This window comes from Sus scrofa, chromosome 2 (genome assembly GCF_054392235.1).
Source record: "Sus scrofa isolate SSC_HxYL_T2T_F1_AM1 chromosome 2, Sscrofa_HxYL_maternal_Yorkshire_Landrace_v2.0, whole genome shotgun sequence".
Taxonomy (NCBI): Eukaryota; Metazoa; Chordata; class Mammalia; order Artiodactyla; family Suidae; genus Sus; species Sus scrofa.
The window spans coordinates 127,932,528-127,958,960 of record NC_139384.1 but is presented as its reverse complement, the minus strand read 5'-3'; the positions used below and the strand labels follow the sequence as shown (position 1 = coordinate 127,958,960).

General features: G+C 41.8%; 1 long non-coding RNA gene across 6 annotated transcripts in view; it reads right to left on the bottom strand.

Annotated features, from left to right (window-relative positions):
* LOC100739170 (band 4.1-like protein 4A) overlaps positions 1-26,433 on the bottom strand; it is a 269,965-nt gene that overhangs the window by 51,200 nt on the left and 192,332 nt on the right. For all 6 annotated transcript variants that reach the window (XR_014838559.1, XR_002342067.2, XR_014838558.1 and 3 more), the window contains 2 exons: positions 24,270-24,391; positions 1,568-1,658 (listed from right to left, as the gene is read on the bottom strand). This is a non-coding gene — a long non-coding RNA (band 4.1-like protein 4A). The remainder of the gene's footprint in view (positions 1-1,567; positions 1,659-24,269; positions 24,392-26,433) is intronic.

Here is a 26,433-nt window from a genome sequence, read left to right as displayed (position 1 = left end):
AGCAGAGGAAAGTTAAAGAATAGGGAAATCCCAGGGGGCAAATTAATTACATTCACTCTCTGAGCAACTTCTCATCTGCAGCTTGAGTGGGAACATTTGGCAGCCCTTCAGGTATCAGTTCTATCTGCAGGAAGGCAGTTACAAAGGGGACTGTACTCCTTCTGTACATTCTAAAAAGGCTTGGGACCTGAATTTCATGGAAGGTTACTGTTCTTATATTGGACTTACCATAAGCACACCCTGTACATACAGATTAAGCTGACTCTCCAGACATAGCTGTGGGGTTGACTAAACCAAAGTGCACATAAAGGCAAAGAATTTGGTGTTCCACAGAAAGAATCTGTACAGGGGGTGTCCTGTAACTAAACCAAAGAAAATGTAGGCAAAACCAGGGAGAAACAGTGCAACTCCGAGGAACCTCACGACTTAGAATATTTTGCTGAGAAATCATAAACTAGATTCTTCTAAGTAACAACAATCCAGGTGAATGGATCAAAATTGACCATTACTGGAGTTTTTGTCATGGCTCAGTGGTTAACGAATCTGACTAGGAACTATGAGGTTGCAGGTTCGATCCCTGGCCTCGCTCAGTGGGTTACAGATCCGGAATTGCCATGAGCTGTGTGTAGGTCGCAGACACAGCTTGGATCCCGCATTGCTGTGGCTCTGGTGTAGGCCGGCGGCTATGGCTGCAATAGACCCCTAGCCTGGGAACCTCCCTATGCCATGGGAGCAGCCTTAGAAAAGGCAAAAAGACAAAAAAAAAAAAAAAAAAAAAAAAAAAAAAAAAGACCATTATTTACTAACAAAAGATGGAGCAGATGATCTAAAAAGTCTTTTGAGGTCACCTATCTCTGACGGCTTGCACTGCTCCACAATGAATGTGGAGCAATCTCCATAGAGAAAGTGAGCCGATAAAATCTGTTCATTGTATGTCTAGCCTGCTGTTCCATGAACGTAACTGGAGATAGGAAGAAATGATGCTGCAACAGTGTCTTAACAGAGAACAAGGCCGATCTTTCAGGGAAACAATCCACGTAATATGTTAAGAGAAGGTCTTTCCACTGGGGACTGCTGCCGGGAAAATTGATGCAGAGAACCATGACGACCCTTCATACATATGCAATCACTGTCTTCTGAAACCCTGCGCCCGTAAATGCTCTAACGGCTCCTTCCCAGGCCACAGTTCAGTGCTCTGCTGTAATGAACGCAGTGCATTAAACATGAATATCATCTACTTTAACTCCCAGGTCCCTCTGAGTTAGTCCATTATACCATGCCATTTAAAAAAATCACATGGCATTTTCATTCTGCTGCCAAGAAGGGAGACCACAGACTATCTGCGACTTCATCATGCTTTGACAGTAGGAGCATTTCCTTCAAAGGAGAGGGCGGGTCCTGATGCTTCATCTTTCACTGGCATTTTAAAGTAATCTTTGGTCCACAGACTAGTTTGATCACAAGTACTAGTTAATGATCAGAGTGAAAAGATTCTCAACCTTGCCAAGAGGAAAAAGCATTTCTGTGACAGCACACAGTGGTGCGTCCTTTCAGTTAAGTGACTGACCTTTTTACTGGGGAAGGTGCAATGATTTTAGTTGTTCCTTCATTTTCTCCATTCTCCATGTTCGCAGTTACCCGATTTATGCTGTTTGATCCTAGGAGCAAAGGGGAAAAGAGACAGTGAAGAAGAAAAGAAAGGAGAGAGCGGTCAGAACAACCCAAAGAGGCAAAAAAAAATTTTTAATGTAACTTTAGGGACATCACAGCACATTGTATTGACACACTATTATTTCAAATACATAATGAATTGCCTAATAAATCTGATGTGCTATTTTCTGAAATGTACTAAACCTTCAACATAATAATATCCAAAGGTGTCTAGGCTATGGCACCACTTTAAAATGAATGGCATTTTATTCTTCTTTTATTTTTTTATCATAGTATGCAGTGGCTTGAAATGATATCTCAATTCCCAGACCAGGGATTGAACCCAGGTCACAGCAGTGAAAGCTCAGGGTCCTAACCACTAGACCACCAGGGAACTCCCATGAATGGCATTTTAAACTGGCACCACTTTTTGGGGTTCCCACTGTGGCACAGTGAGTTAAGGATCCAGTGTTGCCTCTGCAGTGGCTCGGGTCATTGCTGAGCCACAGTGGTTAAGGATCTGGTGTTCCTGCAGCTGTAGCATAGGCAGGCCTGGATCGGATCACTGGCCAGGGAACTTCCATATGCAGGTACAGCCAAAAAAGAAAAATAAATAAACAAAATAAAATGGCACTTTTTGAGATTCTAGGAGTTAACAAAGTCCCCACATCATGGACATTCTTTAGACTGCTAAAGTAAGAATTTAAGATATTTGGGACTTTTATAGGAATGTAAGCCATTCCAACTGGTCCTTGACAACTATGTTGTGAAAAAGCTACTGTTTTTTGGCATGCCATGGCAATCTTCATTCTAAATCAAACCTCCTCAGATATTTCACACGTGAAAATATTCCAACTCAAAATTCAAATGGGGGAGTTCCCGTTGTGGCTCTGCGGTAACAAATCCAACTAGCATCCATGAAGATGAGGATTCCATCCCTGGCCTCGCTCAGTGGGCTAAGGATCTGGCGTTGCTGTGAGCTGTGGTGTAGGTCTCAGAGGCAGCTCGGATCCTGAGTTGCTGTGGCGTAGCTCGGATTCGACCCCTAGCCTGGGAACTTCCATATGCCATGGGTACGGCCCTAAAAAGCCAAAAAAAAAAAAAAAAAAGCAAACAGCAAAAAGAGAGTAATAGAGATGTGATTTGTATCACTCACATTAAGTTTTCAAACGTGTTCAATGTGAACATCTCTAAAAGTCTAAAACTGAGTTTTAAAGCTGTTATTCCTCAGATTTGAACACATGCTATGTGGACCAGCAGAGGGAGCCCCAGCAGACACTATGTTGGAATCGAGATCCAAATACAGAGCAGTGGGAGGCATATCCAAGAAGTCTGGGTCCCACTCTTGGGATGGGGGCTGAGAAGCCTGCAGAGGGGAGCCATGTGGCCCCTGATGACAACTCTTCCCCCCTCCAGCTGCAAGAGCCTCACTCTGGGAGGTACAGGGGAAACCAGGGAGGGGATGCCCAACACCCTTGTTCAATTAACCATGAGGTACCAAGGTGTGTCCTCCTCAAAAAAGCCTGGTTCAAGCCCTTCAATCGCAAGTCCAACTGCGACTAATGGTTTTCGAGTCGTGAGGTGAGTTTGTAATGTTAACAGGAACTAATATTTACTGAGCACCTACCATGCGTTGGTTGTTCTCCCAAGTACTTTTGGTCTAATTACTCATACAATCCTCAAAATAAATACTATAAGGTAGATACTAATACTATCCCCATTTTGGGTTGTTGCTGTTCTTGTTAGGGCCATACCTGCAACATATGGAAGTTTCCAGGCTAGGGGTTGAAGTGGAGCTGTAGCTGCTGGCCTACACCACAGCCACAGCCATAGCAACGGAGGATCCGAGCCACATCTTCGACTTACACCACAACTCATGGCAATGCCGGATCCTTAAACCACTGAGCAAGACCAGGGATCGAACTTACATCCTCATGGATACTAGTTGGGTTCATTACCACTGAGCCACAATGGGAACTCCTGTCCCCATTTTTTTTTTTTTAAGATAAGAAAAACAGGACTTGTTCAAGGTCCCACAGCTCATGAGTTGAGGGCCAGCTCTGAAACCCAGCAATCAGGCTCCAGAGACTTAGCTCCAAACCACCACTATATGCGGCCTTCCATGACCATCTGCATTTCACCCTCAAAAGACAGTCTAAATTAAGAGTCCACTGGGAGAAACCGAATTTTTAGAAGGTAAGTGAGAAGAATGTCCAATGAGAAGGATACCTAACAGCCATGTAAGAATGCTCTCTCAAGGGCAGCCAACACTGAAAGACAGCAAGAGAAACATGTGAGTACCCCAAAGCTGGCAATTCCCTCCAGGACATTTGGAGGCAGGTGTGGCTACTCATCAGGAATGACAGACATTAATGAATAAACCTTGGACACAGAAAGCAAACAGGAGTTCCAAATTAGCGCTTCAAAAACCATTATTGCAAGAAATGTGACATGGATTCAATATCTGAACTTTGTTCCTATTTTGGAATCCTGAAATGAAAAGGTGAATCTGAAGATATGGAGCATTAAAGATTAAAGGTAAGCTCATGTGGGAGCAACGCTTCAGAATCCAGGCATCAGAAAATACTGTAATACTGGGGTCTACAGAAATTTCACTAGGTATGTTAAATGGGACACAACAACTCCCCTGAACTACCTGATGTGCTATCTGACATCGGAGTGGCCAGTCTCTGTATATTTTGCCATAACCCTTTGCAAAAAAATCACCAGGGCAAGCAGAGATCTGAGATGGAGCTGCTTCTTAAAAGCGGAACTCTACTTGATATAGCCCTGAGTCAGCGGCAGGAGGGGATAATTCATTTGTGCTCCCAACAGTAGATATGCCCCAACATCAACATTTTTAGTTGTTGCAAAAAAAAATCTTGTTTAAATGTGGTCTTGTTTCCAGCTGGTATTATTAGAAGGGACCTTCCCAAACTCAGGGCTGTTTCCGAGGGCTGGGGGAAGGAGGGAGCATGACCAGGACCCAAAGCCTAAATGCCCAGTGAGTCGAAGAAGCACTGAATGAATGTGAACCTCACTGTTAACTGAAGCCCTGTGCAAAACCCAGGAAGCCCTGGGTTTCCTTCAAGTCTCATCTCTTTAGACTGAGTGGTCTTTTCTCAGTCTAATACCGTTGCGGAAAGTGAGGCTGCTTGATCCCTTTAACCTGTTGCCTTCCAAAGCTTCCAACAAATAAATAAACAGAACAAAAACTGAGGACTATTTTAAAACAGAAAAATTTTCAAACTAGGTAGGTATATGTATTTTCCTAAAGAAATCAACATTTGGTTATTCACGATAATTAAATCATAGTTTTTGAGATCAACACTAGATCTATGGCTTTCCCAAAGAATTTAAGGGGGAAAAAAAATCACATACAAGATCTCCCTTAGACACTCATATAACACTATAGCCAGGCTTCTTAACAATAAACTATTTGACTGACAAGGCTATTTTAATAGCGTAACAGTCACATAACTCTCATATACACAGCATAAGTAGGTAGGGTATTGTCAGCAATACAATTTATTTACTTTTTTTAAATTTTTTAATTTTTTGTCTTTTGTCCTTTTAGGGCCACACTCACGGCATATGGAGATTCCCATGCTAGGGGTCTAATTGGAGCCGTAGCCACCAGCCTACGCCAGAGCCACAGCAACGCCAGATCTGAGCCACGTCTGCAACCTACACCACAGCTCACGGCAACGCCGGACCCTTAACCCACTGAGGGAGGCCAGGGATTGAACCCACAACCTCATGGCTCCTAGTTGGATTCATTTCCGCTGCACCACGACGGGAACTCCAGTAATACAATTTAATTCATGGTTTTTTTTCTACTCAGAACACTGTACTACTAACCAAAAAAATCTGTTTATATCTATTTTCCTCCTCTATTACTATGTGCCCTGGATAAACCTGGGGTATAAAAAAAGCCTTACCAGGAAAACAGATAATAAAGAGAAAAGCTATTTATAAGTCTTAACTTCCTGGGAGCACTTCTGAAGTATCCATATAATATTCATACCCTAACATTTACTGTAATATATACTTCAGGAATTTTAGTAATTTATAATACATTTAGTAATTTATATGCTCTTTTCTATTCATGAGTGTAGGGTTCTTAAAAAGCCATAATTAGGCAATACCTACTAGCTCTATGTTACTAAATGTGCACTTGATAGTAATAACTATACTTTTAAAACACTGTATTTTAACCATTGTCCTAATTACGTCAAATGAGTGAGTCTGTTTTTTTAAATCATACTACCAATGGAGAAGAAAGCTAAGCAATTAAGTAAAGCTAGGTGACAGACTGCTTATGGAAACCTACAAAGACAAGAGAGATGGTCATGTATTACCTAGGTTTACTAACTAACCACTACCTGATTTCCTTCCCCCAACTTTCCCTCCCCTCATCAAACCACCTTCCAGAACCATACCTCCAACATTACCTTCTATTCTTTGACAACAGAGAAGAGGTGATCTGACAAACCAACCACACTAAAGGGCTCATGTCGTCATGCATTAACTGGCCATAGAACCGTTCCATTTTAAAGAGAAAAAGAAGCCAAATATTAACTAGAGTAATTAACTGATAACAACAGAATTTCAGGCACTGCTCCAGGGGGTATTTTGAGGCCGGAGAAATCATTTTTCTTTCTTTCTTTCTTTCTTTTTTTTGTCTTTTTAGGGCCGCACCCTCGGCATATGGAGATTCCCAGGCTAGGGGTCTAATCGGAGCTGTAGCTACCGGCCTACGCCAGGGCCACAGCAATGCAGGATCTGAGCCACGTCTGTGACCTAACCACAGCTCACCACAATGCGGATCCTTAACACACTGAGTGAGACCAGGGATCGAACCCACAACCTCATAGTTCCTAGTCAGATTCGTTAGCCACTGAGCCACAATGGGAACTCCTGGAGATATCATTTTTCACCACTCCTTTTTCATTGTAAATTATAACAGACCATTAGAAAAGAAGATAACACACTGATTAACAGTCTATCACATTATTATAAAGTGAACAGCTATTTAACTACTACCCATGTCAAGAAATAAAACGTTAAGGGCAATTTTCCTACACTACACAAATCACTCCCTTTTGGGCAACTCTTTGTTTTACATAAGGCCAAACAGTTGTTTTCCACCTAAAATATCTAGAATTTATCATGTATTTATATTATAAAATATTTTAAAATGCACACAATAAAATTATTACATTTTAAAATTATTAACAAAAGTGAATAAAGTTTCCAGATCTCACTAAGATGAAGGACACATCACTGTGCCCCAGTGATGGCCAGCCCAGTGTCTTACACATGGTAAGAGCTCAGTGAAGGCCTATTATTACAGCAGATATATTTCTGTTTCTACTCTTTTTTTTCAATAGAAGGGAAAATTCAGGATAATGATGTTATGTTTAACAAGTGTCAAAACTAAGACAAAAAATATGGATGTGGTAGCATAGGAAATGCAAGACAAGAAGACTATATAACCATATTCTACAAGGCAGGGCGACTCCTTAGCACTTGCAAAGCAGCCTTCTGCCACAGCATGCTACTCTTTTAAATGATAGCCACAGATTATTTATAACAAAGGTCAGTTACTAACATATGGTTATTAAGGCTCCTAAGTCAATCTGTATTTTATTTTATTTTATTTTTTATATATATTTGTCTCTTGTCCTTTTAGAGCTACATGCGCGGCACATGGAGGCTCCCAGACTAGGGGTCCAATTGCAGCTGCAGCTGCTGGCCTACGCCAGGGCACAGCAACACCAAATGAGAGCCATGTCTGTGCCTACACCACAGATCTCGGCAACGCCAGATCCTCAACCCACTGAGCAAGGCCAGGGATCGCACCCGAAACCTCATGGTTCCTAGTCAGATTCGTTTCCACTGCATCACGATGGGAACTCCTGTATTTTATTTTAGATAAAAAAAAATTTTTTGGCCGTGCCTGAGGCATATAAAAGTTCCTGGCCAGGGAGTGAACTCACGCCACAGCTGTAACCAGAGCCACAGCAGTGAGAACGCTGGTTCCTTAACCAGTTGAACCACAAGAACTCCAGCTATAGAAATATTAATTCTAGCAAGACCTTTTAGAATTTGAAACATCCAATTCACTTCACATGTTGTTCACATTAAAAAGACAAAGGAATGGAATTCCTTGGTGGCTCAGCAGGTTAAGGATCTGGCACTGTCACTACTGTGGTGAGGATTTGATCCCAGGCTGTAGGTACAGCCAAAATAAATAATTAAAAACAATAAAAAGTCAAAGGGCTTTATTTCAGGAGGCTGGTCACATTTGAAAGAACATGTTTATCAGGAGACTGCTCTATTCTATTAAGAAGCCAAATCTACTGTGTGACCTATGATCACTTTTGTCTCTGGACTGTTAGATACTATAGCTTAATACAGGCCCATGCAATTCCCTACCAGTCAGGCAGCACTGCAACACCAGTGTTCAATGCTCCATGGTTTTGTGTGTCCATTTTTTAACATTCTATATGTAAATGATTCCAGCCTGTGTGCACCACCCCACTGCCACGCTATTGTGTGCTTTGGCTTTGCTTATGATTGACGGCCCTCATCTTCAGGGACCCTTGACTTGGGTTTGGGAAGAGTGGCTATCAGAAACAGAATGAGCTTTCTCAGGATCTCTTTAGCTACTTGATCTGGGATGGATTCTTAAAAGTCATCCCTGCAATGTCAGGACTGCAAGATATGGTGATGAATCCATGTGGATATTCACTTAGAAAAACACTCTACATTTCAACAGTATTGTGAGTTGCACAAAGTTCAGAGCTCAATTTGACACCTGTCAACCTTAGTTAAATCTTTGATGTTAGTTAAATGTTGCCATCGCTCTGAATTTACAGAGTGGGCACGGAGATGAATAGGTGACACCAAGTGAAAAATATATATTTAGCAAGTGACAATATGTCATGTAGGGAAAAGGACAAAGACAGATTGTACCATATACATGATTTCGCTTTAAAAACTCTCGAATGTGATACATTTGTAAACTTTTAGGTTCAATTCTATCCCATTCATTCACATTTTCTTTTCTCTTTTTTTAAAACTGGACCTAATGCTTGCCGCTAATAATCAGGACAGATTTTAACTATTACAAACACACAAGAGAGTTTTAAGTTTCAATAAAGACGAGGTGATTTTATATAACCTAATCCAAAATGACTTATGAGAAGAAATGTGATATTCATGAATTAAGAATGAGCTAATAACTGGAAATACATTTTAACTGTAGTTTTCACACTGATAGTACAAATCTTTTGCCTTGATTTCACCAAACTGAGACTGGGTACTGTTGGGGGGGAAAAAATGGCAGATGGTAGAGCAAATTAGCAATATAAAACCTATTTTTCTAAAACCACAAATTAAGGTTAAGGCCATCAAATGGCCAAGGAAACCATGTGTGTGTGTGTGTGTGTGTGTGTGTGTGTTTCCCCCCCCCCATCATGGAAATTTTACATGTGATAGAACAGATACTCATTAAATTATGTAAAACAAAGTTAAATTTCAAAACATACAATTTGGGAAATAAACATGTTTCAGCATCCAGTGGCTAATTCTCTAAAGTTCAAATGCCTGGCATCGGCCCATTCATTCCAAAGAGGCAGCCAGACCCCCTGCTTTTCTGTTTCTTGCATTCAAAAGTCCCAGGCATTCAAATACAGCTACCTCTTTACCACAGACATACAGACTTTTAGGACACTGATTCTGCTACATGTCAACTGCAAGATCAAACAAGGCATTCTGCTATAAAGCTGGAGGGTGGATTATAAAGAGTGGGTGTGGATGAGAAAGATGCTAGGAAAATAAGTCTATGCATGAAAGATCCCTTCCCTGGTTGATGTGCTTCCAATTTCTGAGCCAGCAATCTCCTGGATCCCTCTCATGGCCAAAATGGTCAAGTTGGGAGCATGAGAGAGGAAGGCCGGAGCTACAGAGGCGCACACACACAGAGGTGCTCACCAACATCTTTCCTCCTGGGTCAGAATGCCAGGTTCAAATCCAAGAGAGGCCCTTCTGGGCCTTATTTATTCCTTTAGGCCCTCAGAGTAGAACAAAAGGTCTTTGCTATCTGAAGAACATGTGCTCTTTACCTGTGTGTGCTGGAGGGGCTGCCACATGCACTAACAGCAGAGGGACGCCCAGTTTTCCTCTTGGCCCTCCCGGCCCCAGTGCCAACACCTTTCTGTGAATGGTTGGCTGGAATCAAGAGGTGGGACAAATCTCTTAGATCCAAGTTTTTCCTATGACATGAAGACACAGTTTAAAGGAAGAGAACTGAGTAAGTGCTCACAACCTAGCCTGGCACTGCTCTTGTGCTCCTCTCAACCTCGATAGGGCCACACAATTTAGAGCAACACAGAGCAAACTTTCTCTAGCCATTTTTTGTCAAGTCTACATCTATGCTCATTTGGTCTAGGGCAGGTAGACAGTTTCACATCTGACCTAAGGTTGGTTCTGCTGCAGAGGAGTGCACTAGACCACTGCTTTAGAGCTTTTATTTGATGCAACTATAGTAGTACATAAAGTATATACAAACACAAAATACATACAATTGTATGTAAAGCTCACTTGAAAATGCTTTTTTTTTTGCTATTTTTATTTATTTTATTTTATTTAATGTTTTGCCTTTTCTAGGGCAGCTCCTGAGGTGTACGGAGGTTCCCAGACCACTGCGCCATGATGGGAACTCCAAAACGCTTCTTTACTAAAGCAAAATTGAAAAATTTTTTGGCTTTTTCTGCTTCTATATTTGAGCTCATAGCTAGGAGGCCTTAACTCAGTGCTCTTTAAACATTTTACACAAGTAAAAGAATTTGAAAAAAGAGGTACCTCAGTGCACATTTCCAAGATGATATCTAACATTTTGCATCAAAAGTTTAAATAGTACCCAAGGATGGCATTTGTAGCAGTTGACATTTTAAAATGTAACTGTTTCATGACTCTCTTAAATATCCAATATAATAAAATGCCACAGAAATTTGATACCCGTAGTCATTCATTTAAAAAAATACATGGGAGTTCCCATTGTGGCTCAGGAGGTTAAGAATCTGACTAGCATCCATGAGGATGTAGCTTCGATTCCTGGCCTTGCTCAGTGGGTTAAAGGATCTGGTGTTGCTGTAAGTTGCAGTGTAGGGAGCAAAGGCAACTCTAACCTGGTATTGCTATGGCTGTGGTGTAGGCTACATCTCCAATACAACCCCTAGCCTGGGAACTTCCATATGCCGTGGGTGTGTCCCTAAAAAGAAAAATAATAATAAAAAAAAATAAACAAAATAAAAAAATACATGAGTTTAGCAGTTGGAAATTTCATAGCACTCTTTTTTTCTCCTTGCAATTGTAATTCGATTCCATCTCCTCTGCGAAAATATATCTCAAAGTAATGTTTTATGCTTACAAGTTTTTATTCTTCACTCTATCTTACTTCTGTGACAAAAAAATATATAGAAAAACAACTTTTACTTCCCATGACCATAAAGATCTACATGGTAAAAATTTTTTCTGAACCAAGTTATAATTATTAATAGTATATTATTACTATACTATAGTAATGTTGATAATTACTAAATGTAAAAAGTTTTTACTGAAAAGTAATTCTTACTGAACGAACAGGGTATTTTTGTTTTCCCAATGATTGCACGGATTATATCCATTCGAGAATACAATTCTGTGCTAAAATAAAACAGTTTAGCAACAATTCTATTCTTATTTTTATTTGGATAGATTTTTGTACTGAGAAGCCCTATACACATTAAGCAGACATTTATATAAATTATTCTGTTATAAACACATCACCACTGTCCCACAGACCTTGTCAGTGTTCCATGTAGACATGGAACTTGATAAGTAGTGATAGATTATCCAAAATTATTTTGACTTTTCTACCAGGTGGCATATCAAGTGGGTCCCTGGGAAGCAAAAATGAGAAAATGATATACAAGGATGTGTCACTTGACAATTAACGTCATTTTACTTTCCCAGCACCAACCCAGAAGGTTGAACGTTTAAGGACAAAGCAGTATAACAGATTCTGGATGGGGAAAAAAAAGGCCTGCCTTCCTTTTGCAAAATAGGAAAATGTTCACTGGGAAGGGGCAGGCTGAAGAGAAGTTCCAGTAAGTCCATGTCACAGGCAGACTCCTTCCAGGAAAGAGAACCTGGAAACTGACTATCAAGACTGCCTGGGCCCACATCATCCTTAGAAAGTCTTCCTGCATCTCCTCCAGGGGTTGCATACCCAGTTGCAAACCTTTCATTCTAATCCACCAGTCCTTCAAAATCCACTTCCTTCACAACAGCATCATGGATTACTTTTAACCACAACAAACCATCCTTCCACATGCTTACAACTCATTCAGGGCTCGGCTCCATGACACCTGACACGTGCTGCCCACATTTCAGTCCATCTTTTACCTCTCCAGTCCTACAAAATGGTTTAGCATACCAGTCATACAAACCTGAATGTGCCTCTCAGCTCTGCCAATTTACACACTGTGCTGTCTGGGACAAGTTATTAAATTCCTGTGGGTCTCAGTTTTCTCATCTGTAAAATGGTGATATTACCTACTGCTTATTATATGGTAGATACGCAGATTACATTAGGTAATTTCTAGAAAGTGCTCAGCACAGTGATTGGCATTTAGTAAATGCAAAATAACCACTGTATCCCTTTTATATAATAAAGTTCCTCTAGACCAGGGGCCAAGTTTTTTCATTTCCTAAGTTCCATGGAATAGGGTCCGCACTGGGTGTTTTTTCTAACACCGTCAAGCAACTCTTCAGTCTCAGCAGACACTGACTGTGTATCCTACAATTTAACTCTATTCTGACTGCCTACCTAGAGATAGTGTTGGACCCCACATGTTAAGAGCTCTGCCCCCCAAGACTGCCCCCAGTTTAGATATCTGCTACAAGTCCAGGCTGCCACCTGTGCTTCTGACCAACAGGCTATATAGAGCAGAGGTTCCCATGACACCCCTTAGGTTCAATTAGTTTGCTGAAGCAGCTAGCTGAACTCAGACAGTTACTTACAAATTGCCTGTTTATTATATATAAAAGGATATAATTCTGGAACAACCATGAAGAGATGCACAAGGCACGGTACAAAGAAAGGGGCACATACCTGCAAGGCTCTGACATGCCACTCCTTCTCCATCTAGATCCCCGTGTTCAGCAACCCCTTGGACCCCGTCCTTTCTGGGGTTTTATGGAAGCTTCATTTCATGAGCATGATTAATGACTGATCAATTGATCACTGGTGACTGATTCAACCTCCAGTGCCTCTCCCCTCCCCAGAAATCAGGGTGGGACTGTTGTGTCCAACCCTCTACTCAAGGTTAGTTCCCTTAGCAACTAGCCCCACCCCCACAGCTCATTTGGTGCTTTCTAGAAGTTACCTTATTAACATAAACTTAGGTGTAGTTAAAAGGGGCTGGTTATGAATAACAAAAGATGCTCCATTCACAACTTTTATCACTTCAGAAACTTCAAGCATTTTAGGAGCTCTGTGTCAGAAATGCAGAGGAAGGCCAAATGTTGATTTATTATAAATTACAATATCACAGGTCTTACACCAAAGAGGTGCTCAATAAATTCCTGTTGAATAAAAAAGGAAAGGGGGGAAAGCTGTCATTTATGGTAACTCTCTAAAGCTAGGATATTTAACTTGAAACTACAATATGCCTTTGGCCTTGCTTGCTTTTTTAATTTTGGTAGCTATGCATGGAATGCTAAACACTCCCAGAAAGAGTGAAAACATTAACTTTTTAGAGAAAATCTCACCAGGCTGCCACATATTAACACATTTTTTTACAGAATGAAAATAAACATCAGCTTCAATCCAGAAGAGAAAAGGGTGTCAACAAAGGAAGACAGATGACTTTAAACAAACATACACCTGACTCTGTGACCTACCTAATGCTTCTTGCAATTAACAAGGTTATCGCCATTTCCCTTTGCTAGGTAAAAGGTCCCAAAGAAAAACATTTTCTTTAAAAGATGACGATGTAAAATCAGCCTGACTTTCTGCTCCTCTGTAAAAATACTATTTTCAAGAATTTCTGCTAAAAGCGGATTTAGCAGGTCAATATGAACTAAAAGACTAATTTGAAAAATTGTACAGATACAAAGGTTGTTGCAAATTCCCTCAATCTGTCAGTAAGAGTTTGACCTGAACTTAAGTTTTAAAGAAACAGCTGTGGGAGTTCAAGCTGCGGCATAAGGGGATCGATGTTGTCTCTACAACAGTGACTCGGGTTCGATCCCAGGCCTGGCACGGGGGGTTGAGGATTCAGTGTTGCCACAGCTGTGGCATAGGTCGAAACTCCAGCTCTGATTTGATCCCTGGCCCAGGAACTTCCATATGCTTATGGGTAGCCAAAAAAGAATTCAAACACACACACACACAGTTTTACTTTTGCATACCAAAGTATAAAAAAAATAATGTATATTTCCAAAGATAAACATGTATTTTGTAATCTGGGAAGGTATTTTTCACAAGTCTATGCAACTCGTGAAGTGATGATTTAAAAAAAAAAAAAGCTGGAGTTCCCATTGTGGTTTAGGAGTATCAAACCCAATTAGTAACCATTAGTAATCACTGGCCTCCCTCAGTGGGTTAAGTATCCAGGGTTGCCATGAGCCATGGTGTAGATGACAAATGTGGCTTGAAGCCTGCGTTGCTGTGGCTGTGATGTAGGCCCAGCAGTTGTAGCTCCGATTTGACACCTAGCCTGGGAACTTCTATATGCCACACCTGTGGCCCTAAAAAGCAAAGAAAAAAAAATTTTTAATGAAATAAAAAAGCTTTTCAGGAGTTCCTGTTGTGGCGCAGTGGACATGAATCCAACTAGGAACCATGAGGTTGCGGGTTCGATCCCTGGCCTTGCTCAGTGGGTTATGGATCCAGCATTGCCATGAGCTATGGTGTAGGTCACAGATGAGGCTCGGATCTGGCATTGCTGTGGCTCTGGTGTAGGCTGGCGGCAACAGCTCCAATTAGACATCTAGCCTGGGAACTTCCATAGGCCATGGGTGCGGCCCTAAAAAGACAAAAGACCAAAAAAAAAAAAAAAAAAAAAAAAAGCTTTCGAAATTGTTTTTCATATGTGGTGTTTTCAACTCTGACAGGTACACCAGAGAGAAGAGAGAACTTTAGGAAGAGGGATCTTTAAAGTTCATGCAACCAATTGCTTCTTTTATGGATAATGAAATAAAAGCTCACAATGTTGAATAACGTGTTATGAGTTACAACCAAGTTAGACCAGAAATTCAAGTTTACTCAAATCAGGAGTTCCTACGGTAAAGAGAAAGTGGGATCACAGGTTTGGACCACATCTCAGTAGATCACCTGATTCTGACTTATCATTTTATAAGGGGAGAGTCTGGAGTTCCCGTCGTGGATTAATGGAAATGAATCTAACATCCATGAGGATGCAGGTTTGATCCCTGGCCTCATTCAGTCAGTGCGTTAAGGATCTGGTGTTGCCGTGAGCTGTGGTGTAGGTTACAGACGTGGCTCGGATCTCACGTGGTTATGGCTGTGGTGTAGGCTAAGTGGCTACAGCTCCAATTCCTCGCCTGGGAACCTCCATATGCCAAGGGCGTGGCCTTAAAAATACAAAAAAAAAAAAAAAAAAAAAAAAAAAAAAACCCAAAAAACAAAAGGGGAGAGACATAGTCCTCTCTCTATAAAACAAAGTTAACAATCTCTTAAATTTTCTAGAAATCATCTCTGAAACTAACCACCTTGCAACTTTTTTTTTTGGCTGCACCCACTGCATGCAGGTGTCCAGGCCGGGGATTGAACCTGAGCTTCTGCAGTGATCAGAGCCTCAACAGAGCCATATCCTTAATCCTTAACCTGCTGAGCCAGCAGAGAACTCCCCACTTAACGACTCTTGCTCAGAATGGCTTATTCTAATTCCCTTGTATGAGAATTTTTACTAATTTCTTCCTTTCCTGCCTTCAGCTGACCTACAGAGGAGAAACATGCAAAGGTGTCACAACACTATTAAGGGCCCCACAGGTGTGGAAGCTATGATATCACTGTCTTTTTTCAAATATGCCTCACAGTGCCTAGTGATTCTCATCCAGATACCTACCCTCCAGGTTCCAGAACTTGCTACCCTTGCAAGTCATTTCACCACTTCCAGCCTCAGTTTCCTTGCCAACAACACAAGATGCCCTCTATTTAACCTGATCCAAGGACTGTAGGTCTGACCCTGGGTCTTCCTCCTCTGAAAGAGAACATGCTCTGACTTGATCTACAGTGCAATCTCCTACACTTTATAGTTTGCATTTTTTTCCCCCTAGGGCCGTACCAGCGGCATATGGAGATTCCCACGGTAGGGGTTTACTCGGAGCTGTAGCCCCCGGCCTACACCAGAGCCACAGCAATGCCAGATTTGAGCCGCATCTGTTACCTACACCACAGCTCACGGCAACGCGGAATCCTTAACCCACTGAGCGAGGCCAGGATCGAACCCCCAACCTCATGGTTCCTAGTTGGATTCATTAACCACTGAGCGACGGGAACTCCTATGGTCTGCATTTAAATGTTCACATAGGAAGGTGCCTCAGCGCAGTAGGTAGCACAGTAGGTAGCGCATCAGTCTCAGAAATGTACGCATAGGAATGTGTCTTATGCTCCTTGCCTTGTGTATCTGCTACAACAGAGTAGAAATTCCTAACATTTGAATTTGTATGATCTGTTTTGTATTGTTCTACTACTTTTAAAATCATGGATCCATAGCCTCCGCTTCTGTTTACTCCCCATTGAGCAATTCTGCTTCCTTCTCCAAATCCTTTCAGCTTTGCCCTTTTGTCTTTTGTTTCCATTGTCTGCTTAACATGAAAAATGCTACCCTGGGTAGGCCTCGTACCTCACTACTTCAAATAGGGAAAACCACCTTACACAGAAGATGAAATGATTAACTGTATGAACTTTAAAACCAGCATATAATCTCAGAGTTCCCTGGTGGCTCAGTGGGTTGTGGCTCAGGTCATTGATATGGCACAGGTTCGATCCCTGGCTCAGGAACTTCTACATGCTGCAGGTGCGGCTAAAGGGAGGGAAAAAAAAAACAGCACACAATCTCATAATGAGAAGTTGGTTGTTCCTAGTTTATAGCCATAGAATATCCCAGTGGGACTGTAGAGCCTGAAGATTGGTGAGCATGGGGTAGGGGATAAAAATCGGAAGAGCAAAATGATTACTCTGAGAAGTAGGAATACAGTAAGTCAGTCAAGCCCCAGCTCTGGGCTTCTAATACTACCTGCCAACAGCTGCCCATGGGTCCCAGAGATCTTTGGACAGACAGGGAAGAAGAAGCCTATGCACAGGGGAGCACTTTGACTTGCCCACTTCCCTCTTATCCTTCTTACACCTAATCTTCTAGAATAAATCAGAGGTAACCCAATTCCTTCTGAAGCCCACTCACTGCACTTGAATGACTCTCTCTCCACCCTTCACCCTCAAAAGGTGATTCCTCCTCCATATAATCACATTATCCTTTGCATGTGAAGTTGATGTTCTAAGGTAAATATAAATCAAAGACTGAGAGGTGAATGCACAGGCCCACACTATGTACAGAAACACTTCCTTTTGCTTTAAAAGAAAGAAACTCAAGTGTGCCAAGCCCTCCATATGCTCAACACCACACTCTGCCCAGTTCAGACACCATCTCCATGACGACAACCCATGAGGCAGGAGGTAATCCCCCCATTGGACAGACCAAGAAATTGATGGTCTTGCTGGTTAATGGACCTCCTAACATTGCATAGTTAGTGCCCAGATGACTGAGGCTGAACCCAGACTTATCAGATACAGCTCAGTCCAAGAGGCCAGTCTCTACTCACATAGCTTGCCTTGCATCTGCCCTAAAAAAATTTTTTTTAAATATTTTTAATCGCTGCAAAGCAAGCCAGGCTTCTGCGGGCCTCACATCTGACACAATGGGCTAAATGGAGCAAGTGCTCAATAAATGATTATTACTTTCGTGACAATACTATTTCTCAGCAGCCCAGAGCTTTATACGACATCAAATGAAACTGTACTTCACTATATCAAAACATCTGCCCCTCTCTTCTGCTCCGGGCTACACCCAGCTCAGGTCACCAATGAATGCTGGTCAGCTACCCACACGTGCGTCTTTTGTAAGGGGATTCAGCGTTGTGTGGCACCATCATCTCCTAGAGGTGGTCAAACCATCTACCAACTACAAAGTGCTCCTGCTGGGAGTCACAGAGTGTAGAACCTGATTTAGGGACCCAACAGGGGCTGCTGCGGAAACCCACAGGGACCCCAGGGCAGGCAGATGGGCCATTAATACGAGATGTGTCAATCAGAGGCTCCTGAAGAGGCAGCCTTCAAGCCACACCAGGCCCTTAGGCGTGTTCAATTTAGCACACAAAAACTTTCTTCAAAATGAAATCAACTGCCAATATTTAAAATTCTGAAAAGTTTCTATAAATACCCAAATGGGTGCTTCCCTTAAAACAGCTGAAGATTTGACAACACTGGATCTTCTTTCCTACACAGAAAAAGTAGCTTGGTCTGAGCAGTAGCTGTCTGCTTCCAGACTAGGCACAAGTCATTTTCAGGACCCCTTGGGCACTATGTCTGCAGTATCTTCCACAGATGCAGAGAGGAAATGCCCCAAGGTCACCCAAACTGGCTGTTCAGTTGTCTGAGACTACACTGCAACTACTTATTTTTCTGTTCATCAATACAATATCCTTAAACACTCAAAATGCTGCATCAGACAATCACAGCATCGTTTATCTACTATAAATGGCTCCATCCATTACTTTTCTGACAGCTAACTGGATTGTAGCCAAACATTCTCTTTAATGCCCTTCACACAGCAGAAACCCCCTTCTGACAGGAACCCACATAGTGAGTTGCCAAGAGCTTGTCAGAGAAAGGGCTGTAGGAATATGCACTTTTCCTTCCTGCCATCCTGCCTCCTGCTTTACCCATAGGCTCCTCTGCCCGCTTAGCTTTGCAGGAATTCGCTGGCTGCCTGCCCTGGCGCTGAACTCCTCTGGGTGGGGCAGCAAGCAGGCTGGGTGCAGGGCTCTTGGAATGCACTTCCTCATAGAGGTGCCAAGGCCCAATCTTGGTGAATTCTAAACACAATGGCTTTTGAGCTACCAGGACATTTATTATTCCTGACTGAGAAGTGAAAAAGCAGGCTTTTTAAATTTGCAAAGGACTGAGATGCAGGTTAAGGGGAGTAGTCGTCAAGTTTGACTGGAGTTGAATTACTTTAACTCCAGAAGAAATAAAAGAATGTCTTCTAAATGAACAAGTCATGCAGTATAAATTGACAATATAAATGAACAAAAGGCAAAAGTCTCTGTCACAACTTGTTTTTTCATTATCTATAAATGTTTTAAATTAGAGGTGAGAATTTATGCCAGTAACTCACAGAACTTTGGTTCTAAAGTTATTTTAGAGAGAATATTGGAATTCAATTTATGAAAATTAATAGCTAGTCTTATTAGAGTTTAAAGGAAAAAAAAAATCAATCTTCTTTTTCAACCGCAACTCCATTTTTGCCAAACACAGTACAAGCTAATAAAATCAACTTTTTGTACATTTTAAAATCAGCTTTCTAGCATTTTAATTATCAATTTTTTTTCCAATAAAAATTTAAGTAACTGTGGCAGGAATATTTTGTAAGGTAAAACTTTTGTTTCTCTTTGATTTGTTAAACAAAACAAAACTAATGTTTTGAGCTATTATTCCTTTCCTGCCCAGCCACCCATGAGCATATCTCAGCAACTGAGAGCTTTTGAGGGAGGGGGCTGCCCTCGAGCTGGGAGTGTGGGAATGAGAAGTGGCAGGGCTGGAGGAGCTGCCCGCAGTGGAGGGAAAGGAATGGGGAAGGAGATGCAGGCTTGAGGGCTACGGTAACCTAGTGACCCTCAGGCCACTCCCTCACAGCATCCTCCCCTCCAAGCCCCTCTGCAGCAGAGCCTTAAAGGGGCAGGCTTGACCCTAAGCACAGGATGCTCCCTGGCTCACAGGACCCCTCCTTCCCATCACACAGTAGTCCAGCTTCACACAAAACTGCCCTCTTCATGGGACCCGGTGGGTGGGACACAGGGCACAGAATGACTGATGGAGGTGAAGACAAGAGCACCCTCTTCACATGTTCTGCTCCAAGTCAGAACCCCACCATATCCTTAGAGACACGGTCTCTACCAGCTGGGCTCGACTGAGGCTCAAAGCAGAGTACATGTGAATTACAGGGAATAAAATAGAATATTATCCCTGCCTCCCCCCCAACATTCTTCACATAAGCATGACAGCAACTCTAAGTAAGTCTGCCTCACTGGCATCAGCTCCATGGTTCTTCTGCACCAGGAAAACCACACTGTCAAGGGCAGGGTCATCTCTGGTGCCCAGAACACATCATAGTCTTGTGGGACACAGGCTCCAAAAGTGATTCACAATCAAAGTGAAATGAACACACAGCCAAAGTCTTAGTTTTTATTTTATTTTTTTTGTTTGTTTGTTTGTTTTTGTCTTTTTGCTCTTTCTTTGGGCTGCTCCTGCAGCATATGGAGGTTCCCAGGCTAGGGGTCCAATCGGAGCTGTAGCTGCCAGCCTACGCCAGAGCCACAGCAACTCAGGATCCGAGCCGTGTCTGTGACCTACACCACAGCTCACGGCAACGCCGGATCGTTAACCCACTGAGCAAGGGCAGGGACCGAACCCGCAACCTCATGGTTCCTAGTCGGATTCGTTAACCACTGCGCCACGACGGGAACTCCCAAAGTCTTAGTTTTTAAACATGGCATTGTATGATCCTTTTTTTTTTTTTTTTTTTTTTGCCTTTTCTAGGGCTGCTTTCACAGCATATGGAGATTCCCAGGCTAAGGGTCTAATTAGAGCTGTAGCCACCGACCTACGCCAGAGCCACAGCAATGAGGGATCTGAGCCACGTCTGCAACCTACACCACAGTTCACAGCAATGCCAGATCGTTAACCCACTGAGCAAGGGCAGGGATAGAACCCGCAACCTCATGGTTCCTAGTCGGATTCATTAACCACTGCGCCATGACGGGAACTCCTGATCTCCTTTTTAGAATAAAAATGATGAAAAAACACCAATGTTTAAAATACACGTAATAAACTAACATGAATACCTAGAGATATCACTGCAAAGCTATTCATTTTAGTTATATTTATATTCCTCAAATTTTGAGACAGCTTAAATATCCCAAAACTAAAGACTAGTTGAATAACTTATGTCTATGCATCTGTACAGCAGAAGATTATGTGGACATTAAAATGGTGCTGTAAAAGAACACTTACAATCTATTAGAACATATACATGATTCAAAATTTATTTGAAAGTAGGTTGTAAAATACTGCTATATCACTTTTGCAGAAAAGATATACAAAGGAACAGAAGGCTAGATAAAACAGTGTTGGCACTAAGAGAAGAGAATTAAATATGAAAGTTTTTTTTCTTTGGGGGAGGAAGGTTCTGAAACTCCTAAATTTTCTAAAGCAAGCATGTGCTTTTATAATAAAAAAAAAATAACGTGTTGCATTTTTAAAAGATCCTCAGGCTAATGTTCAGAGCAGTCTGAGCTGTACATAAGCCACACTCTCAGCCCCGACCTGAGAAGGAGTGTATTTTAATTCCACACTAGGAGGGAGAGGAGGTGGACTCAAGGGCTCAATACCGTTTCCTGCTACTCTAAGAAAACTGCATTTGGCTGGATCTACATAAGCCATGAGAAAAACAAAAACAAAGCCCCTTGTCCCTAAATTAATCAGTTTCTGGAATTTGGCTTGCACGGAAAGACAGGCAGACAGACACAGTGTTACAGGGACAGATGTTTTTAGAAGAGGAGAGGAAAAGGAGCAACACGAGCAGGTTTGTGTAAAAAGCATGTACGATTACAGCATCTCAAGGGGAGTGAAACATTGATATGAAGCAAAGAATGCTTGTGATAATCTCAGTTGGTCTCAGAACAATTTCATGAGGCATGGTGTTTCAGAAATAGCATAGGATTTGGAGGTTTGCTTATCAATTATACCACGTTGCACTTGATCCAAATGGGATTTAAGACTGATCATATACAAAGATAATTACAATATATTAAGATATAGATACTAAATATTAAGGCTGGAACTTCTGTCCTAAGCCACCTACTTTTTGTATAATGTTGGCCCAATTACCTTTATAATGTTAGTTTCTGCATCAGCTAAATGGGGATAATGATATTACCTATGTGGCAAGGTAATCTATTGCAAAATTAAATCCTGTCTTATTTTTCCCACTGTAGAACCATCAGAAAGAATTTAATTTCCTCCCAGCCCAGAGAGAGGAGGGGACCCACAATCAGATTTCTTTTCACTTTAGAAACTGTAAGTCAGGTGACATTTTCACAGCCAGCAACAGTGAAGCAAACACTTTCCTCACAGGCTTGGCATAAGGATTAAACAAAGCAAGAGCTGTCGTGATGCTTTGCCAATTGTCTTGCAATGTTCGGATGTTAATTATGGTTATTAAAAACTCCATTTGCTTCATACAATATGGCAAAAAGACCCAGGAGACTTGGGCTCTCGTGCCAGCCCCGTCCCTATCAAGCTACTGAGACCACGGCTTCCTCCTCTGTAAAACAGGCACCTAGTTTTTTGCCTTGCCCTATCTCACAGGATTACTATGAGGCTCAAGGGGAATAATACATGTAAAAAGCCTGCTGAGAGTATTAGGGGAGATCTATAACAAGCCACAAACCAAAGTGAGAACTACCACTTTATAGTTCAATTCTGTGAGCTCTGAACACTGAACATGGAGTAAAACTAATTGTTAGGTGCTTTTATTAAAGAAGTGGTGTGCATTAAAAACAAAAAATATGACTAACCCAAGAGTCCATCACGGATAAAGAATGCATAAAGAAGAATAGATAAAGAAACTGTCATACTATAGAAAACTCACTGCAAGCTAAACAAACGTGCTTTAGTATACGCCACATATAACACTGATAGAAGCAAGACTCAAAAGAAAACACACTTTGATTCATCTACATAATGTTTTAAAGATAAGCAAACAAACTGCTTTGTTCAGAGAAGGCTACATAAGTAGTAATAGCACAGGGAAATGTCAAGAAATAATTATCACAACATGAGACACGAGTTTTCACTGGTTGGGGAGAAAGGAGATGGTGAAGATGTTATCAGACAAACAGCAGGGACTTCTGAGTCTGCATATGTTAAAAGTGTGTGCATACTTGTGCACACATGTGAACACATATGCACATATATACACGCATATACACGTGTATGTGTAGAAGTATACATGTATGTATATTTTATGCATATATTATAATTCACAACAAAAGAAAGACCAACAGATTGTTATGTCAACAGGGTTCTTTAAGACTTTTGCTAGGAGTTCCTGTCATGGCTCAGTGGTTAACGAATCCAACTAGAAACAATGAGGTTGAGGGTTCCGACCCTGGCCTCGCTCAGTGGGTTAAGGATCCAGCATTGCCGTGAGCTGTGGTGTAGGTCACAGACGCGGCTCGGATCCTGCATTGCTGTGGCCCTGGTGTAGGCCTGCAGCTGTAGCTCTGATTAGACCCCTAGCCTGGGAATCTCCATATGCTGCGGGTGCGGCCCTAGAAAAGCAAAAAAAAAAAAAAAAACAGACTTTTGCTAAAGTCTTGGAGACTGAGATACAAGACCTGATGTGTCAGGTCCTCTCCCCTCCCCCATGCTTATTATTAAAAAAAAAAAAAAAAAAAAGACTTTTGCTAAGACTTTGTTTTAGTTTCAATCTCAAATACACCAAACTAAGAAATTACTCAGAGGAGTTCCCTTGGTGGCTCAGAGGAAATGAATCTGACTATCATCTATGGGGACGCAGGTTTGATCCTTGGCCTTGCTCAGTGGGTTAAGGATCCGGCGTTGCCATGAGCTATGGTGTAGATTGCAGACTCGGCTCGGATCTGGCATTGCTGTGGCTGTGGCTGTGGCCAGCAGCTACAGCTCCGATTTGACCCCTAGCCTGGGAACTTCTATATGCTGAGGAGGGTGTGGGCCTAAAAAGACCAAAAAAAAAAAATTACTCAGTTGAGATTTTAATTAATCTTTCCAAAAAAGAGTCATTAGGTACAGTCAGTAAGCAGGTTATGGTGATTCAAGTTGATTATTTACCCACTTATTAATAATTTTTTTTTTTTAATTTTATGGGCACACCTGTAGCGTATGGAAGTTACCAGACCAGGGACTGAATCCAAGCCATAGCTGTGACCTACACTGCAACTATGGTAATGCTGGATCCTTTAACCCACTGCGTTGAGCCAGGGATTAAACTTGTGCCTCCACAGTGACCTGAGCTGCTACAGTCCTATTCATAACCCACTGATCCACAGCGGAAACTCCATTTAATTTTTATTGCTTGGACATTTTCTGGGTCAAATTAAAAAGTCCAATATTAACAATTAAAAAGCTACAGGGCTCCAGTAACCACTTAAGTATATGTCACACCAACAGCCTAAAAGGAAACACAAGGTTACAGTGATGAGTTGGGGGCTTCATGACTTACCAGCTGGCTGTGTTTGTGCTATTCTCTTAGGATAAGTCTTGCTTCGACTTCTTGCCACATTCTGATCTGGCCGGGGAAGCTGAATAGAAAGATCTCGACTCATCTGCAATGCTGTCCTGCCACTTAAAAATACAACATTTTGAGTAACACTGGTAAAAAGCACACCACCACAAAATCAAACAGCTCATGAAGAATACATACATCCGTAATGTACAGAGAGAAGGAAAAACACAGACTCATGCAGGCTCTAAGTATATGCAGGCATTCAACTGATTCTCACTGCAATGTTCACCAAGGAAGTAAGAGATTCTGGCAGGAAAGATTTAGGGGAGATAGAAGTGCCAGCTGAAGAATGTCACTTGCCCTCTGGTTCTACGAGAATGATGTCACGAACCATTACTGTTGCTGACCTTTAACACACCCTGAAAGGAGTTCAGGGCAGAGATCAGGAATGTGCTCTGGGAAAAAGCGGCAGTCCAGGCCTTCAGATAGATATTTTCGGGAGAAAATTTTTTAAGCCCAATTTCTTGCATCTTCTCCTAACTAGAAAAGCACTAAAATCATTAATGGAGTCATCTGCTCCTCATGACTAGCAGTAACTTTCTCCTGACAAGCAGTGACCATCTACCCAGAGGCATGCTTGACAGCACACGTGTTCCCTTCAGAGCACTTCCTGAGAGCTATGTGAGAGGTTGTCTGCCGGCCTAATGTCCTCAGTAAGCCCCAAATAAAACTGCACTCAGCCCTCACAGTGCACTTTTTTGCTTTTCTTTTTTCCCTCTTCTTCTTCTTTTTTTTTTTTTTAATTTTTTGTCTTTTTAGAGACATACCTGTGACATTTGGGAGTTCCCAGGCTAGGGGTCAAATAGGAGCTGTAGCCACTGGCCTACACTACAGTCACAGCAACACGGGATCCGAGCCACATCTGCGACCTATACCATAGCTCACGGCAACACCAGATCCTTAAGCCACTGAGCAAGGCCAGGGATTGAACCTTTGCCCTCATGGACAATAGCCAGATTCATTTCTGATAAGCCACAATGGGAACTCCTATACTTTTTTTTCTCAGGCAGCAAAGGAAGATCTTTCAGAGGGAGAACCAAGAAAGAAAGGATTAAAGGAGGAGTTAGGTTTGGATTTAAGGAGACTGACAGACTAGAAACAGGGGATGCTAATGGTCTTCCAGCTCTACAACTAAATAGTAAAGAAACTGTGCAGGACTAAAACTCCAAAAGGCAATGATTCTACAGGAATCAACATGTCACTGCCATATTTACAAGGCCAATTACAGAGCCTTCTCCACTGCTCCACTGGGTGTGATTTTACTCTGAAACCCGTGACACAATCAACTATTGACTTTACCCACCTCCCCTGTTCCAGGAAGTGCCTGGAAAGATTTAAAGCAGGCCTAAAGCCTCATGCATGGTACCACTTCTCTAAAGAGCCTTTCCCTGGGGAAAACTAGCCTTCTCAAGAAATTGTGTAATTTAATTTGAATTTGAGTCGACATTCATCCTACTAAAAGTTTATTCCATAGCTGCTGAATTGGAGCCAATGAACAACTCTGGCTTTCACTTTCATGTAGGAAAACATAATTTAGGTACAAGGAAAAGGCATTTCTAAGTGTCCATTCTGATTCTATTCTTTTAACGGCCCCAAATCCTATTCATCCTACATTTACAAGATAAATATTGGTGTATCTCTCCCCAAAAGATTAAACAAAATTTACAAAGCCAAATTCAGCTCCTAGATGCTTCTGTGAAAGATTCCCCTCATCACCACCCCGTCTACTTTTATTAGAAATAAAAAGAGGGGCGTTCTCATTGTGGCACAGTGGAAACAAATCCAACTAGGAATCATGAGGTTGTGGGTTTGATCCCTGGCCTCGCTCAGTGACTTAAGGATCTGGCGTAGCTGTGAGCTGTGGTGTAGGTCACACACACAGCTCGGATACTGCATTGCTGTGGCTGTGGTGTAGACCATCAGTTTTAGCTCCAATTCAGCCCCTAAGCCTAGGAACCTCCATATGCCGCAAGCGCAGACCTAAAAAGCAAAAAAAAAAAAAAAAAAAAAAAAAAAAAAAGGCCTGAAACACTCATAAAAAGCAGTTTCTCATTAGGCTAATTGGGGATATGACTTGATAGGAGCTACCATGGGAATTAAA